The sequence below is a fragment of the Poecilia reticulata genome, chromosome 5, assembly GCF_904066995.2.
Source record: "Poecilia reticulata chromosome 5, P_reticulata-male-v2, whole genome shotgun sequence".
In the NCBI taxonomy this organism is placed as follows: domain Eukaryota; kingdom Metazoa; phylum Chordata; class Actinopteri; order Cyprinodontiformes; family Poeciliidae; genus Poecilia; species Poecilia reticulata.
In genome coordinates this window covers 33,750,777-33,766,613 of record NC_088834.1, presented here as the reverse complement: position 1 = coordinate 33,766,613, position 15,837 = coordinate 33,750,777, and the positions used below count along the sequence as shown (strand labels likewise).

Sequence of the window (15,837 nt, the reverse complement as noted above, 5' to 3'; positions counted from 1 at the left end):
TGAAATGTCTGCATCGTGATGGTCATCAGTATGACTGGCTGCTACCTGTCCTAGCCCTCATGTTATAAGTGTATGTGTTTTATAAAAACAAATAAAAATAAAGTTTAAAAAAAACAAAAAACCTTAGTCGGCTTCTTTTTTCACCTGTCAACTGTTAAACATAGACATGTTTAAATAACGCCAGGTCTATGTAGGCAATTATAACTAATTTTCATATGTCCTTAAAGAGTACCTAAAAGCTGAACAACTTATTTCTCCTGACAATTTCTTGAAACCACTTCTTGTTCGTCCAACATTTTAATATGCTTCATTACTGACTTATCAGCGGATAGATACAGAACATGTCCTGAAGCTTGTCAATGTTCTGCTTAGCCCTTATAATGAGACAGGTGTGTTAAACCAGGGAGAGAACTAAAACATGCAGGATGCCGGCCCTCCAGGACCCACTTTGGGCTCCCCTGCTGTAGATAACACTCGGTTGCCTGCAGCTTCATCTGTTGGTGCTGCAGCTCTCTGAGGATGATGCTCTGGAGACCTCTTGGACCTTCGTCAGTTAGGGCACAGGACAAACCTTTAAAGTTGAACATAAATAAAAATACAAAATTTAGATGCTTTAACTTTTGGTATGTTTATGCATTACTTAAAAACATACTTTCAAATTTACCTCCCGATAACAGTTGGGAAACTCCTTTAGAGTGTCTTCATAGGATGACAGAGATTTCCAATGATGGTCCATCAACAAGGATCCTCTTTTCCTCTTCCAGTCTCTTTACTATCATGATGTCATCGATTGCCCTTGTTTTTGTGTGAAGACTGAGTCTGAAATGAATTTATGAAAAGGACAAATCAACTCAGAAAAAGTTTAAATTTGTAAGTTTAGGTCAACACCTGGAGTATCTAGTCACATTATCTGTCAGGTATGATGACAGTATAAAACATATTAGTGTATGTTTACTTACCACTGTGTGATTCCTGCCATGGCAATGTTGTGTCACTGGACAAGATTTCTTCCAAAGACAGAACTTCTGTGTCTGTATCAGTCTTCAAATGACCAACATCTTCTAAAGCCAATGCCAAGATGTTTTCTCCTTTCTGATCTTGCGATGAGCCTTGGCACAAGCTTTGTGTCCATCTGTGTCTCCACAAACATGCACAAACAATATCAACTGTGTCAAAGATGTTTATGCAGTATGTACCAGAAAGGTTATTCAATGCCTGGTCAGTGTTCCTCATCGTACATTCATGGGCTTTTCCATGGAAAATTGAGATAAATGGCTTCATTTTAAGCAGGTGTTGGAGCTCAGGACAGCTTTTTGTTAGTTTTCAAGTTATGTCCAGTACTTGCATGTTACATCCATGGAAAAAAGTGACTGTCTGTTGGCCAGCCTTTGTTGAAAAGAACAAGGGTTATGCAAAATCTCATACCCTATCTAAGAGCACTAAGCAGCACTCCATGTATACACACCGCTAACTCCAAGCCTCTTCATCCAGTTTGCTTCTGGATCTGTGAGAGATCACCCTGGCTGCTAACCATTGCCCACCACAAAATCTAGAATGCATACAATTCAGTCAGGCTAAAAGGCTAAAAGGTTACTGTTATTATACATTTACAATCTGCAGCCCTAAAGCATGATGTTTCCACCCCCATGCTTCACAGTAGGCATGGTGTTCTTTGGATGCAACTCAGCATTCATTCTCCTCCAAACATGACGAGTAGAGTTTTGACCAAAAAGTTCTACTTTGGTTTCATCTGACCATATATTCTCCCAGTCATCTTCTGGATCATCCAAATGCTCTCTAGCAAACTTGAGACGGGCCTTGACATGTACTGGCTTAAGCAGGGGGACATGTCTGGCACTGCAGGTTTGAGTCCCTGGCCGCATAGTGTGTTACTGATGGTAGCCTTTGTTACTTTGGTCCCAGCTCTCTGCAGGTCATTCACTAGGTTCCCCCATGTGGTTCTGGATTTTTGCTCACCGTTCTTGTGATCATTTTGACTCCACGGGGTGTGATCTTGCGTGGAGCCCCAGATCGAGGAAGATTATCAGTGGTCTTGTATGTGTTCCATTTTCTAATAATTGATCCCACAGTTGATTTCTTTACACCAAGCTGTTTACCTATTGCAGATTCAGTATTCCCAGCTAGGTGCAGGTTTATAATTTTGTTTCGGGTGTCCTTTGACAGCTCTCTAGTTTTGGCCATGGTGGAGTTTAGAGTGTGACTGTTTGAGGTTGTGGACAGGTGTGTTTTATACTGATAACGAGTTCAAATAGGTGCCATTAATACAGGTAACAAGTGGAGGACAGAGGAGCCTCTTACAGAAGAAGTTACACGGCTGTGAGAGCCTGAAATCTTGCTTGTTTGTAGCTGACCAAATACTTATTTTCCACCATATATTGCCAATAAATTCTTTAAAAATCAGAAAATGTGATTTTCTGGATTTTTTTTTCTCCCTTTGTCTCTCATAGTTGAGGTACATCTATGATGAAAATTACAGGCCTCTCATCTTTTTAAGTGGGAGAACTTGCACAATTGGTGGCTGACTAAATACTTTTTTGCCCCACTGTAATATGAAAGTAAACTAAGTCAATTTCAGCTGAACTTGGATTCAGATAGATCAAGTAGAAACTGACAAGAACCGGATGAAACAACAAAAATAAAAACAAATTTATTTTCTAATATAAGATCAAAATGGTCCCACACTGCAGAAACCTTTCCTTTGTAGCTGCTCCATAGTTGACGCTGTAAAAGAATTTGTTTGGCAAATGCTTTTGACAGATTGACAGATTCGCTTCCTTATAAACAGTTCTTTTTCTAACTTCGCTCGGTGTTTCACTATGGGAATCGCCTCAGCGTGACCCAACTACGGAAGCTCCAATGACATCACGTCTGTCTGCGACAGACAGGTTGAGCCATGACTGTGGCTCCACCCACCATCCAATATCACGGCCAACCTACCCCTCTCAACTCAATCTCGCTTTCTGCCCATGTGAAGAACTACAACAAAGCTCCCTCAGCACATTCAGGCTAGCTTGGCTCTGCTTAACCGTTCTTAGGCGTTCCGTAAAGGAAGACACCGCGGAACGCAGTACCAGGACAGGCCTGGACTGTGCTGGGTAAGTGCTTCCATAGAAGCATTTTATTTCTTCGTTTGAAGCAGCTATCGCGTCAACGCGGGCTGCTTTTATAGCTACTGTTTTAATTAACAGAGTAACTGTTGGCTAAGCTAACGCGTCAAAGCGGGCTTGGTAGCAGCTTAGCGGTACATTGCTAGCATAAACAGTTGTTAAAGTTCAGCTAACGTGTCGTGGCGAGCGGACTTTTATCTTCGGCTTTATAGCTAACATGTTACGACGGGCCATAATAAGCTTTCGGCATGGCTACAGCTCCCACCCCCACCAAAGGGTTGGAACCGACAGTTAAAGAGGGTGTATCCCGCTCGTGCCCTGCGTCATGCGGCGCCTTTATTTCGGGCAGGGACCCGCACCCTATGTGCATCGTTTGTATGGGCGCTAAACACGCTCAGGCGTCGCTGGCCGACCCTCAGGGGTGCCAGCATTGCTCGTCGATGCCAGAAAAAATCCTGGAAAGGCGGCTGAGAGTAGCTGTAGCTAACAGCCAGGACCCGTGCCTCTCATCACCTTCAGCTGTTGCGGCGGGTGGATAAGCATCAACCGCGAGCCTCTTAAGAGCTGGGCGGACATGATGGAGGAAGAGTCTTCGCCCAAGCCCCCTCTGTTTGATGGTCTAATGGGGAGTGGGGAACTCGAAACGGGCTTGGAGGAGACGGAGGGTGACGCAAACTCCGACCTCCTCAATCTGGAAGACATGGAAGAAGAGGAAGATGACGTCTTCCCGACTCAACTGTCCAGGCCGCCCAGCGGAGCGGAAATCGCCTCCCCTGTGGACAGTGACCTGTATGACGTGTGCAGACGGGCTGCTTTAAAGCTGAACATCCCCTGGCCAGCAGCCCAGGATGCAGGCGGTACAGAACGCGACTTGTATGATGGGAAGAGACTGCAACCGGTCTTGCCATCGGCTAAACAGCTTTTACCAGCTGTTCCTGCCTGCATGAGAGAAATGAGCCGTTTCTGGTCTAGCCCATTTAAGAGCAAGCTCCCCACCAAGGGCTTCTCTAAACTGGAGGTTCAGGGCATGGGTGAGTTGGGGCTGGTCGAACCCCCAACAGTAGAGCCTTCAGTGGCTTACCACCTTCACCCTAACCACAGATCTGTGTCAGCATCTTCAAGCATCTCGCTTCCAGGTAAAATAGATCGCCTCACTGCATCTATTTACCAGCGGATGTACAAATATGCTGCACAATCAGTGTGCTCGCTTAATGCAGTTACACTGTTGTCAGCCTATCAAGGTGAAATCTTGGAGGAGATGGGTCGTCTGCTGGACTCGGGGACACCAAACCCCACCCTTTGGGATGAGATATGTGTGGTGAACGATCTTATTCTACGTTCCTCTAGAGGTGCCGTTCAAGGCTGTGGTTGTGTCATGGGACTGGCAGTCTCAGGGGAGAGGGCCTTATGGCTAAACCTGTCAGGCCTGAGTGACGCCCAAAAGGCTGAAATTATGGATTCGACCTATGACCCATCAAAAGGTCTATTTGGCCCCTCCCTGGAGAAAATGAGGGAAATAAGTACCCTCAGAAAACAGGAGGGAGAGGCCTTCAACCTTTGTTTGCTTCGTAAACCTAGCCAAACTCCTCCACCAGGACCGAGACCTGGCTTTGCAGTTGCTGCAGTGAGAGGACGGCAGGGTGGACCTAGGGCTCCAAGAAGGCCTGCCACACAACCTCCCCAGCAAAGTAAATCTGAGAACCCAAAACCATGGGGTAAGCATTCTTTTGCAGCGGCCGCTGCAAAAAATTGTCCATCTTACCCCATGGAGGGGAAAAAGAAGCGGGCCACCTAGCCCCTGTCTTTTTTCAGCAACTTCTTCCTCGGAAGAGAGGGTTTTCAGACAGCAGAGCAAACCTCTCTGTCCAGTGTTCAAATTCTCCTGTGGTTCCCAGTTCATCAGGAGTCCTGTTAAATTCTCCTCCTCGTGTTCAGAGAGAGGACATTTTGAGACAGACAACACAGTGTTTTCCAGCACTTCAAAACTGTCATGTAACACTTCACAGCACTTTGTCAGTGTCACCAAGCACTCACCAGTGCCCCCTCACACATTTTTCTGTTCTGGGGGAATCAAGGGAAATAAAAGAAGCTTTTCTGCATCCAGGCATGTTGCCGAGGGCAGGAAGCCCCCCATAAAAAAAGAAGAAAATTGCAAAAATAAATCCATGTCATACCTCTCTGTACCCAACAGAGGGAGCTGGCGCTCTCTGCATGTCAGCAGAGCTCAGCAGTGCAGAGGGGATGACGTCACCCATCATGGCGGCCCCCCTCTCTGCTCAGACAGAGGAGTGGCGCGCATGCGCAGTCTCCCCATGGGTTTTGACCACAATTTCCAGAGGGTACAGACTGCAGTTCGCTTTGAGACCTCCGAGATTCAATGGAGTGCTCGTTTCGGTGGCCAACGGTGATTCGGCCCATGTCCTGGAGGACGAGATCGCATCCCTGCTAGCCAAACAAGCAATCAGAATAGTGCCGGAAGAAGAGGTTCATCAGGGCTTCTACTCACGCTATTTTCTCATTCCAAAGAAAGACGGCGTGTCATTACGGCCCATTACGACCTGCTGTGTTAAACAAACACTTACGCAAGTATGCATTCAGAATGTTAACACACAAGACGTTATGTCGCTCCATTCGTCCGGAAGATTGGTTTGTAACCATCGACCTCTCCGATGCATATTTCCACATAGCCATTTACCCCCCACACAAAGTTTCTCAGGTTTGCTGAGAGACTAATGACAGTCCTGTTCGGGCTGTCATTAGCCCCGAGGGTGTTCAGCAGGTGTGTGGAGGCGGCGCTGTCTCCTCTGAGATCGAGCGGCATCAGAGTTTTTGCGTACATAGACGATTACCTCATTTGCTCTCGATCGAGAGATCAGGTAATCAGCGACTCTCGGGTGGTGTTAACCCACCTCATCAACCTGGGGTTCAGAATAAACCAGACGAAGAGTCGCTTAATTCCCGTGCAATGCACGGAGTATTTGGGTCTCAAAATAAACTCCCTCTCCTACCGCGTTACATTATCAGAGGGGAGAACCCTGTCATTCGCTCAGTGCATGGCGCATTTCCGGCTGGGGAAAGTCGTTCCATTCAGACTTTGCCTACAGCTCCTCGGCCTCATGGCGTCAGTGATTTCCGTTGTCCATCTGGGACTGTTACGGATGAGGGATTTTCAGCGTTGGGTCGCTTCACTACGTCTATGTCCCCGCCGTCATCTTTACCGCAGGGTGAGAATAACACCTGCGTGCGTGGCGGCTCTCCGACCATTGGGAGACCTAGCGATCTTCGCAGTGGGCGTGCCCCTGGGTGCAGTATCGTCCAGGGTTACTCTGACTACGTCTATGACGGGCTGGGGTGCAACTATGATGGGCAGAGCTGTGAACGGTGTATGGTCGGAAAGAATGGCACGGCTCCACATCAACATGCTGGAACTACACGCCGTATTCCTAGCTTTGAAGCATTTCATGCCTTTGATGGTTGGCCGCCACGTCTTGGTAAAGACGGACAACTCCACAGTGGTGACGTACATCAATCGTCAGGGCGGGACCCGATCCATTCAGCTACACAGATTGGCCAGGGAAATAATTATGTGGAGCAGCACCAGATTTCTATCGGTTCGTGCAACGCATGTACCAGGAATTCTGAACAGAGGGGCCGATCTGTTATCCAGAGGCAGCCCCCTTTACGGAGAGTGGAAGCTGCACCCTCAAGTGGTGGAGCAGATCTGGCAGAGATACGGACGGGATGCCGTAGATCTCTTCACCTCATGGGAAAACGCTCATTATCCACTGTTCTTCTCCCTGTCGAACCGAGACGCACCTCTGGGCATGGACGCGCTGGCTCACTCATGGCCGAATGTGTTGCTCTATGCGTTCCCACCTCTGAGCCTGATATTCCCAACTCTAGTCAGAGTGAGGGAACAGGGTCTATCCTTAATTCTGGTGGCCACATGGTGGCCATCGAAGCCCTGGGTGGCAGAAATAATCCAAGTTCTGTCAGCACAACCATGGCCCCTTCCCATTCGCAGGGACCTTCTGTCTCAAGCTCAAGGGGAGATTTATCATCCACATCCAGATCGTCTGGCTCCCTGGGCCTGGCCCGTGAAAGGTGGAACCTAAATGCAACAGGTCTCCCCCCAGAGGTCATCGACACCATCCAGAATTCAAGGGCTCCATCAACTCGTTTGCTTTACAGTGGTAAATGGCGAGTTTTTGAGGAGTGGTGTGTGGAGAGACAGGCTATTCCTTTTCAGTGTTCTGTGGTGGAGGTCCTCTGCTTTCTACAGAGCTTGTTAGAAAAGGGCAAGGCCTTTTCAACTATTAAGGTTTATTTAGCTGCAATCTCAGCTTGTCATGTGGGTTTTGGTGATAAACCTGTGGGGCAGCACCCTTTGATGTGCCGTTTCATGAGGGGGGCGCGGCGTAAGCTGCCCACCTCTAGGCTTTTCATGCCATTATGGGACCTCCCTCTGGTACTGGAGGCCCTTTGCCATCATCCCTTTGAACTTTGGGAGGGTATTGGTATGAAATTGCTTACATTGAAAACTGCACTGCTCTTAGCTTTAACTACTGCTAAGAAAGTAGGTGAATTACACGCACTGTCAGTCCTACTTGCCTACAGTGGGCACCAAGGCTTTCTAAAGTGTGCTTGAGACCCAATCCTGCTTTTGTGCCCAAGGTGATGGAAACATCATACAGGTGTTCAATGGTGGAACTGCTGGCATTCCATCCACCTCCTTTCTCTTCAGCAGAAGAAAATAGGCTTAATTGCTTATGTCCAGTGATAACTTTGAGGCCTTATGTTGACAGGACAGCTGACTTTAGAAGAGCTGATCACCTGTTTGTGTCTTGGGCCACTTCTCATAAGGGCAAACCTATCTCTCGCCAAAGGTTAGCACACTGGATTGTGGAGACTATATCTCTGGCATATAGATGCTCAGGGTCAAAGCCACCTGAAGGGGTGAGGGCCCATTCTACCAGGAGCATGGCCACCTCTTGGGCTCTGTTGCGGGGTGTATCTGTCCAAGACATCTGTGCTGCAGCCAGTTGGGCTACACCACACACATTTATGAGGTTTTACAGGCTGGATGTGGCCCAATCATCATTGGTGCACACAGTGCTTGGGATTGGCTCTTCAGGCTGCACCTGAGTCCTGAATATTAATTGCTACCAAGCATTGCTTCGGGGTCAGCATGCAATTCGGGAGTTGGCCATATCTCCCATAGTGAAACACCAAGCAAAGTTAGAAAAAGAATGCTGGGTTACTTAACGTAATCCCTGGTTCTTTGATAACAGAGTGAGGTGTTTCACCAACACATCCCTTCTTGCATGGGCACGGAAAGAAACCTGCTTAGAATGAGTTGAGAGGGGTAGGTTGGCCGTGATATTGGATGGTGGGTGGAGCCACAGTCACGGCTCAACCTGTCTGTCGCAGACAGACGTGATGTCATTGGAGCTTCCGTAGTTGGGTCACGCTGAGGCGATTCCCATAGTGAAACACCTCACTCTGTTATCAAAGAACCAGGGATTACATTAAGTAACCCAACGTTTGGCGTGTTAATGTCATTTCGAAACAGTTCCTGTATTGGTCACGTAACTTCCTGAAACCAATACGCGCACCGACACGAGTTTTGGTCTGTGGGTTTGACACATGCGCCGACGCATCGGTGTTGCCGGACCCATTACTACTAAACATGCATAGATGGACACTGCAACATAATGCTAACACAAACAATTCCGGGATAGTAAGTAAAGCAAATTACAATGTTTAAATTAATCATTATAACCAAATATAGAAAGTGAATCAGAAATGAGAATAAGGGACAAGTGGTGAACACAAACTGAACCACTTTGTCACAAACATGCATCCATTTTCCCATTAACTCCAACCAACTTCTGTCCCTGCTCAATTCTTATGGCATACTTTTCAGAAATTTATTTTTAAACTCATTTTTAGTTGTTTCATTTGTTGTCCTCTTTTCAATTATGAGCAACTTGATGTAAAATCCCCACAAAATAAATTTGTTCAAAATGGTATAAAATACCTTTTAAAGAAATTATAGCTTGTCTGACAGCACCTAGACTGGTGCTGTCAGATAAATGTCACCTTGGACTCAAACTGACATTTGTGTAGCAGCAAACCAAATATGAAACAAGCAGTTCATATTACATTTTGTCTGTCATCAAAATCATTAAACATACTGTACATCAAATATGTTGATCAATGTTCCAATTAATCAAATGCAACTGTAAACGGGTGGGGTTTTAGCCTTGATTCAAAAAAACTCAGTGTTTCAGCTGTTTTGCAGTTTTCTGGAAGTTTGGTCCAGATTTGTGGAGCATAAAAACTAAACGCGGGCTGCACAGTTGGTAGAGCTGTTGCCTTGCAGCAAGAAGGTTCTGGGTTCGATTCCCGGCCCCGGTCTTTCTGCATGGAGTTTGTATGCGTGGGTTTCCTCCGACACTCCAAAAAAACATGACTGCTAGGTTAATTGGCCTCTCTAAATTGCCCCCAGGTGTGAGTGTGTGTGTGCATGGTTGTTTGTCCTGTGTGTCTCTGTGTTGCCCTGCGACAGACTGGCGACCTGTCCAGGGTGACCCCTGCAATCTCAGCTTGCCTGGAACGTTAGCTGGAGATACCAGTAACCCTCCCGACCCCACTGAGGGACAAGGGTGTATAGAAAATGGATGGATAGATGGAAAAACTAAACGCTGCTTCTCCATGTTTGGTTTTGATTCTGAGGATGCAGAGTAGTCTAGAATCAAAAGACCTGAGTGGACTGGAAGGTTGATACAACAACAACAAGGTCTTTAAAGTTTTTAGGAACTAAGCCATTCAGTGAATTATAACCTAACAAAAGTATTTTAAGGCAACCATTTAGACCTCAGACAAATCGGCGCCATGAAGTCATATAGCGGTAATTGAGTGCAAAGGTCTCAACTGAAGTGTCAGCATAACTCTGAGACAGTAGCAGATTAGAGAAAGACCTCTTCACACTGGCTGCTTTTCTTTTCAGTCATACATCAAGCTCTCCCCATATTAAATAAACAGTTTTGATTGACACAGCACAAGCAGGGCTCGATGGAAATAGGTATGAATAGGGAGTGGGGAGGGAAAGGCGCACTCCACCAGAGCAAATGACACGTGAGCTCTCACACACTTGTGCTCTCTCCAGGTTGGGAATTTCACCTATGGACAGGGTAAAGCCAGACCAGCTGTTTCCACCCGCCTCTGGTTGTGCTCCTCATCCACTGAGGAGGGTGCGGCATTCTCTGAATGCCATAAAAGCAGTTAGGATAAGTGTGTTGACAAAAGGATTTGCTCGTCATTCATCATTGTTTGCACAAGTGGGTTTGCTCCTGTGATTTTGGTGGTCTTATGGCTGCGGTGTTGGCTATTGCTCACTTCTCACATGAGAAGGTTGTCTTACCGACTAAAACAAATGAGTGTTTGTAGTCATCTCCACAGGGGAAAGGGACATATTATCTTGTATTTGTATGCTCTTGAAGAAGGTCATGTTGTCTCCTGATAAGATTCATAATAGAACAGGCAGCGTGCCCCAATGTAAACAGCCAGGGTTGGGAGAGGGGCGTGTGTGTATGCGTGCAGGGGTGTCTATGTGTGAGTATGATTGCACGTGGTCTGTTGACACACTTTTGAATCCACAAGTGATCCTAACATGCTACAGATGTGTGAAGGCTCAATTCTCCTGAGGGAGTGGGGAGGGAAAGGCGCATGTTGAATGTTGTGTGTGTGTGTGTGTGTGTGTGTGTGCGTGCGTGTGTGTGTGTGTGTGTGCGTGTGTGTGTGTGTGTGGGCAGGCGCCTTATTGATTTCCATGCTTCAAAGATTGGCACACATTAGCGCTGCTCGCTGAGAAACATGCACTTTAAACCTAACTACAATTCTTCCACTTGTGTTAAGAAGCATTACGTTTTTTTAATCCTTTTTGAGTTCTAGAGGGTGTAAATGAAACTTCTGCGTCTGGGTTGTTTGAAATGTTTATCTTGTGGTGTATCTTTTGTGGCAACATTGAGTTTGATTGGCTGAAGCATAAATTAAAAACATAGTTTTATAAATTTTGCATTTACTTACATCAAATGTCTGCCTGTTTGGACTATGTATGTGAAAGATGACTTTGTTTCCTCTTTTTCATTCTGAGGTGATTGTCTGGTGTAAATAGAGAAGGTGGGGTTTAACCACTACAGAGGTGGTTTTTACCAGAGTTCTTACTGTGACATCCAGAAGCTGGATATAGCAGGAGGACTGCACTTTTTTGATTTGGTTTTGAAATCTTTTGTACCAGACTTAATAAATCACCTTTTTTCGTTGTACAGCCAACTTTGACTGACTTATATTTTTCCACACCTCTCAGCATGACACCCTGTTTCTGCTTGTAGAGATCAGAACACAGTCACTGTAAACAGATATGTCATGATGATCTCCCTTTACACTAAGCTATGTTTGTTTTTAAAGGGACAGTATTATGTTAAATTGACTTTTTAGAGCTTTACATCATGTTATGTTATTCCCTCATCACAAAACATACATTGATTGGAGTGTTGTCTTGATTCTTTCATGCATGTTTGAGAAATCCTTTTAAGTCCCTTGGCAATTATTCAACTGTGCAAATTGTTTCAGTGACCCAGCTCCGCCTTCAAGAACTAAGCTGTTGGAGCTACCAAGTCCTTGAGCTTCAAGAACTCAAGGATTTGGTAGCTCCAAGAAATGTAATTTAAATTCTGATCAAAAGGTTCAAATACAAGGCTGTTATGTCTGAGTTGCACAGACTAGAACTGGAGTCTCCTGGACACTCAACCAGCCAACTGTAAAGGTGGCTGGGTATTCTGAAGGCTCACCATAGTATTCTCAGCCATGACTATCCATGTTGGAAGGCTGTCATGATTTGAGTTCTCTGTGTGTTTATTTTATGTTTTCTGTGTTTAATTAGATCTGTGTTCTGTAGAAGTCTCTGTGTTGTCCTGTCTATCCATTGATTAGTGCCACCTTTTCCTTGTTTCCCCATGATTGTCTCCATGTGTATTTAAGACAACCTGTTGTCTTTGTTCCTCATCGGATCCTCGTCATTGTCAGTTGTGTCGTTGTCTATAGTCGAGTCCTCTCTGTTCAGTTGTTTTGGTTGTAGTAGTCACAGTTGAACTGTAGTCCTGTGGCGGCGTTGGCTCTCATTAGTTCAGTCTTTTCCCTGTTGCTACCTGTGCTGAGTCATTGTTTTCCGCTCTGCCGTGCTGCCAGTGTTGGGACTGTCTGAGATACCTTCTCTTCATTAAACTCACCATTATTCATCTTCAAACCTGTGTCCTGACTGCATCTCTTCACCGTCTCCACCCCACATCATGAGAGGCAACCTTTTTAATCTAAGCAGGGAGTTGGATATACAACTATTTTTCCTCTTATTCTGTTGTGCTTAGGTAACCTGGGAGGGGCCAACATGGCTAATTAAGCTACCTGCCACAGCATTATTTTTATTTGGTCATTATTTTGAGAGATCAAATTTTTATTTTTTTTAAAAAGACCTGCGGCCTCATTTATAAAGCATGCATTAGTGTAGAGGGGTGAAAAACAAGTTAATAATAAATAAAACAATAAGTAAGAAAATAGGCACCCAAACATAATTTTTAGGCCCGAGCAGCTAAGCGCTGCGAAGGCCTATTGTTTTTTTATTTTTGTATCTTTAATTTTTCATTGTACTAAGTTCTTTAATGTCATTTTAGTTAGTCCTATGCAATTCCGCACAGAACCGCTAGAGGCGCTGCCGCGTTGGTGGAATAGAGAGGGTTGAGCACACAAGAAGAATAAATCTTCCTGTTCGATGCTAAAGGAAGCTCGACGTGTGTCTCATCTTTTTTATATCACAGGTCAGTAAAATGTATTTTGTTGCATATATACTGGTTTCCTTTAACAGTTGAAGAGGTTTGTATATCAAGAGTCAATAAGTGAGTCAGTCACGTTAAGCAGTTTGTGATTAGTGTTGTGTAGAAACAGGACATATTTTTGCAGGCTACTTAATGCTAATGCTAGCAGACTCTGTGTTGAGCTAGCTGAGAAATAGCTGAAGAACTACTGAATTCACATTGAACTTATTGTATTTTGAACTTTTCTGAACAGTTGTCACACAAAAGACATTATTTTGATCTCTATTTTTTAAATTGAGGTTTATTTGTGGGTTATTGCAAAAACCAGATGAACAATATTGTTATGGCATTCAGTGGCTGGTTATGTGAAGCTTAGTAAAGAAACAGCATTAAAGGACAATTGCACTTTTTTCAGTTTTGTAGAATTTTTTGTGTAAGAGATTAGTGCTAGCTATTACAGTTACTCAGTCATACTTAAATAATTTGATACCTGAAGTATTGCATTAGAAGTGTTGTATATGGAGTTTGTTCATTACACAAGAAGAATAAATCTTCCTGTTCGATGCTAAAGGAAGCTCGACGTGTGTCTCATCTTTTCTATATCACAGCATCACACGTTGAGGGAAGATCATATAATACATTACCCTCAGCCATCCAAGGTTGCAGGGTAACAATAGCACAGAAAATTTGCGGCACCATATTTTACCCACAAGTCGGCATGTATAAAAGTAAACGTGGTGTGAAAGTTTGCGTAACTTTTGACATACCATGAAAATGCGCGGCAGCAACGCAAACATTTTCTGAGGACAAAAGCACAAAGCATCAAAACTCACCAAAACACACTGAAATCTGTGTTACTTAGACCTAGAAGCATCAAACCCGATGTATTTTCATTATTTAATTATTTTATTGTTTAATAAAATCAAACGATGAAATTGAACCACATTTATCCTCAGACAATAACATAACGTACACAAAATAAATAAAAATAAAAGAATGTGAAACCTCCCTCGAATGTAAATAGTACATTTCCTCAGTATTTGTCTTGCAAAGATGTAACGTTGGTCTGGGCGCCGAAGTGTATGGATTGCAGCTGCGGGGTAATTTCATTCTGACTGAAAAAGAAGACAGGGTTGGATCAACAGATTAACTCCAAACAGGTCAGGTTTGATTATTTTTAAGGTGATCAAGGTGTGTAGACAATCACACGTATATACCTAAATCTAGCAGGAAAGAGGGCAGGAAAGTCACTGTGATGGGTGGGACAGGATTATTTTGTATGTTTGTCTAGGGCCAGGCATTTGTGATGGGAATGTCCATTTCTTGGTTCTGGTTAACATTCGATGAAAGCTCAACATTTGGTCATATAAAGGGCTACGCCACCCGCCGTCACTTCTGGTTGTCGTACCAGACACAAGTTTTTTCTTTGTTTGACTGACTGCAAATATTGTTTAGATCTTTCCCATAAATGGTCACCACAGGATTATCGTCAAACCACTTTGTGACAGTTAAGATGCTCCCTTCTGTTCACAGTGGCATATCTTCTAGTAATTGGCGTGGATTTGGTGTCCTTTAGTTCATCATAATAGTTCCAGTTGCTGGAAGACCCTTTGAGAAGTTTGTAGAACTTATTCCTCATCATTTTCTTGCTAATAACTGGCACTTTAGATTTTTTAGTCCAGAAGATTTAGACTCTGAGGAAGCCAAGATAGGCCATGTTTGCTGATATTCTGAAGAAAATCCTTATTCATGTGTGATTTTATATTTCTATCATGTTCGAAATAAATAAATAAAAAATAAACAAGTAAAAATAAACAAGTAAAAAATAAAAAATAAACAAGTAAAAATAAACAAGTAAAAAAAAATAGCTGCACTTTGCAGCTATTTTTGGTTTTAATTTTGAGTAACAAGCAATAGACTGCAACCAGAAATTGATAACTTCTGGTTATTAAATGTATTCTTCAAATTTGACCTCTTATTGAATTAATGTGATTCATTGATCACTAATCTGTACATTATTCCATTTTTAAAATTCTGTCATAATTTAGACTGAAATCTTCCTGATGTCCACTACAATGGGCATGCTGTGAAATTTAAATAAAAAAAATGGTAATGTGTTCATTTTGGCCTAAATAGGTAGGAAATCGCATAGATACAAAAATTGGAAGACTTTTTTTCTTCGGTTCTCAGAAGGATAAATAGTAAAAGTACATGCAGAAAATAGGAACCTGAAAATCTGGAGATTTTTAAATACAGAATATAATCTTTTGTAAATTGAACAACTTTACAGTGTTCACATGAATGTAACTAAAGAGCACATGGTATTTATTGCACATGATTACTGACAAGTCTGATGGCTGAGTGAATGAAAGACCTCTGGAAACGTTCAGTCTTACACTGTGGATTCTGCAGCCTGCACCTCAGAACTCGCACCGTGACATTGAGCAGGTGAGAGATGTTGTCCATGACGTAAGTTCATTTAGCCAGCATCCTTCTGTCAACCACATCAGTTTGGTCCAGAGGTCAATCCAGAACAGAGCTGGCTCTACTAACCATCTTATCAAGTCGTCTTCTGTCCCACTAAGTGTTACCACACCCTCAGCAAACCACAGCATAAAACACTGCAGATATCACCAAAGTGTCAACCTGTCTGCTTCTTGCAGAGGCCTCAGTCTCCGAAGAAGATGGAGGTGACTTTAATCCATCTTGTACATTTTGTTGTCCATGTAAATAATCTCACCAGTGGTATCTTCAATGACTTAATTGATGGCAGCTTCATCAATGTCCTTGATACAAAAAAAGACATGCTAAGTTGGTTTCATGTCCTGTAAGCAATG

General features: G+C 43.9%; 1 long non-coding RNA gene and 1 pseudogene across 3 annotated transcripts; one reads left to right on the top strand and one right to left on the bottom strand.

The window, feature by feature from the left end:
• Positions 1-338: 338 nt before the first annotated feature.
• On the bottom strand, positions 339-1,619 carry LOC145551778 (uncharacterized). 3 transcript variants are annotated; one of them, XR_014087699.1, is made up of 4 exons: positions 1,239-1,619; positions 960-1,132; positions 665-819; positions 339-571 (listed from the first exon to the last, which is right to left on the bottom strand). It is a non-coding gene; the product is annotated as an uncharacterized LOC145551778 (long non-coding RNA). The 3 variants fall into 3 exon arrangements; XR_014087698.1 differs by having other exon boundaries at positions 960-1,386; positions 1,466-1,619; XR_014087697.1 differs by having other exon boundaries at positions 960-1,619.
• Positions 1,620-4,936: 3,317 nt separating this feature from the next.
• On the top strand, positions 4,937-14,813 carry LOC103465613 (uncharacterized; annotated as a pseudogene).
• The last annotated feature ends 1,024 nt before the right edge of the window (positions 14,814-15,837 follow it).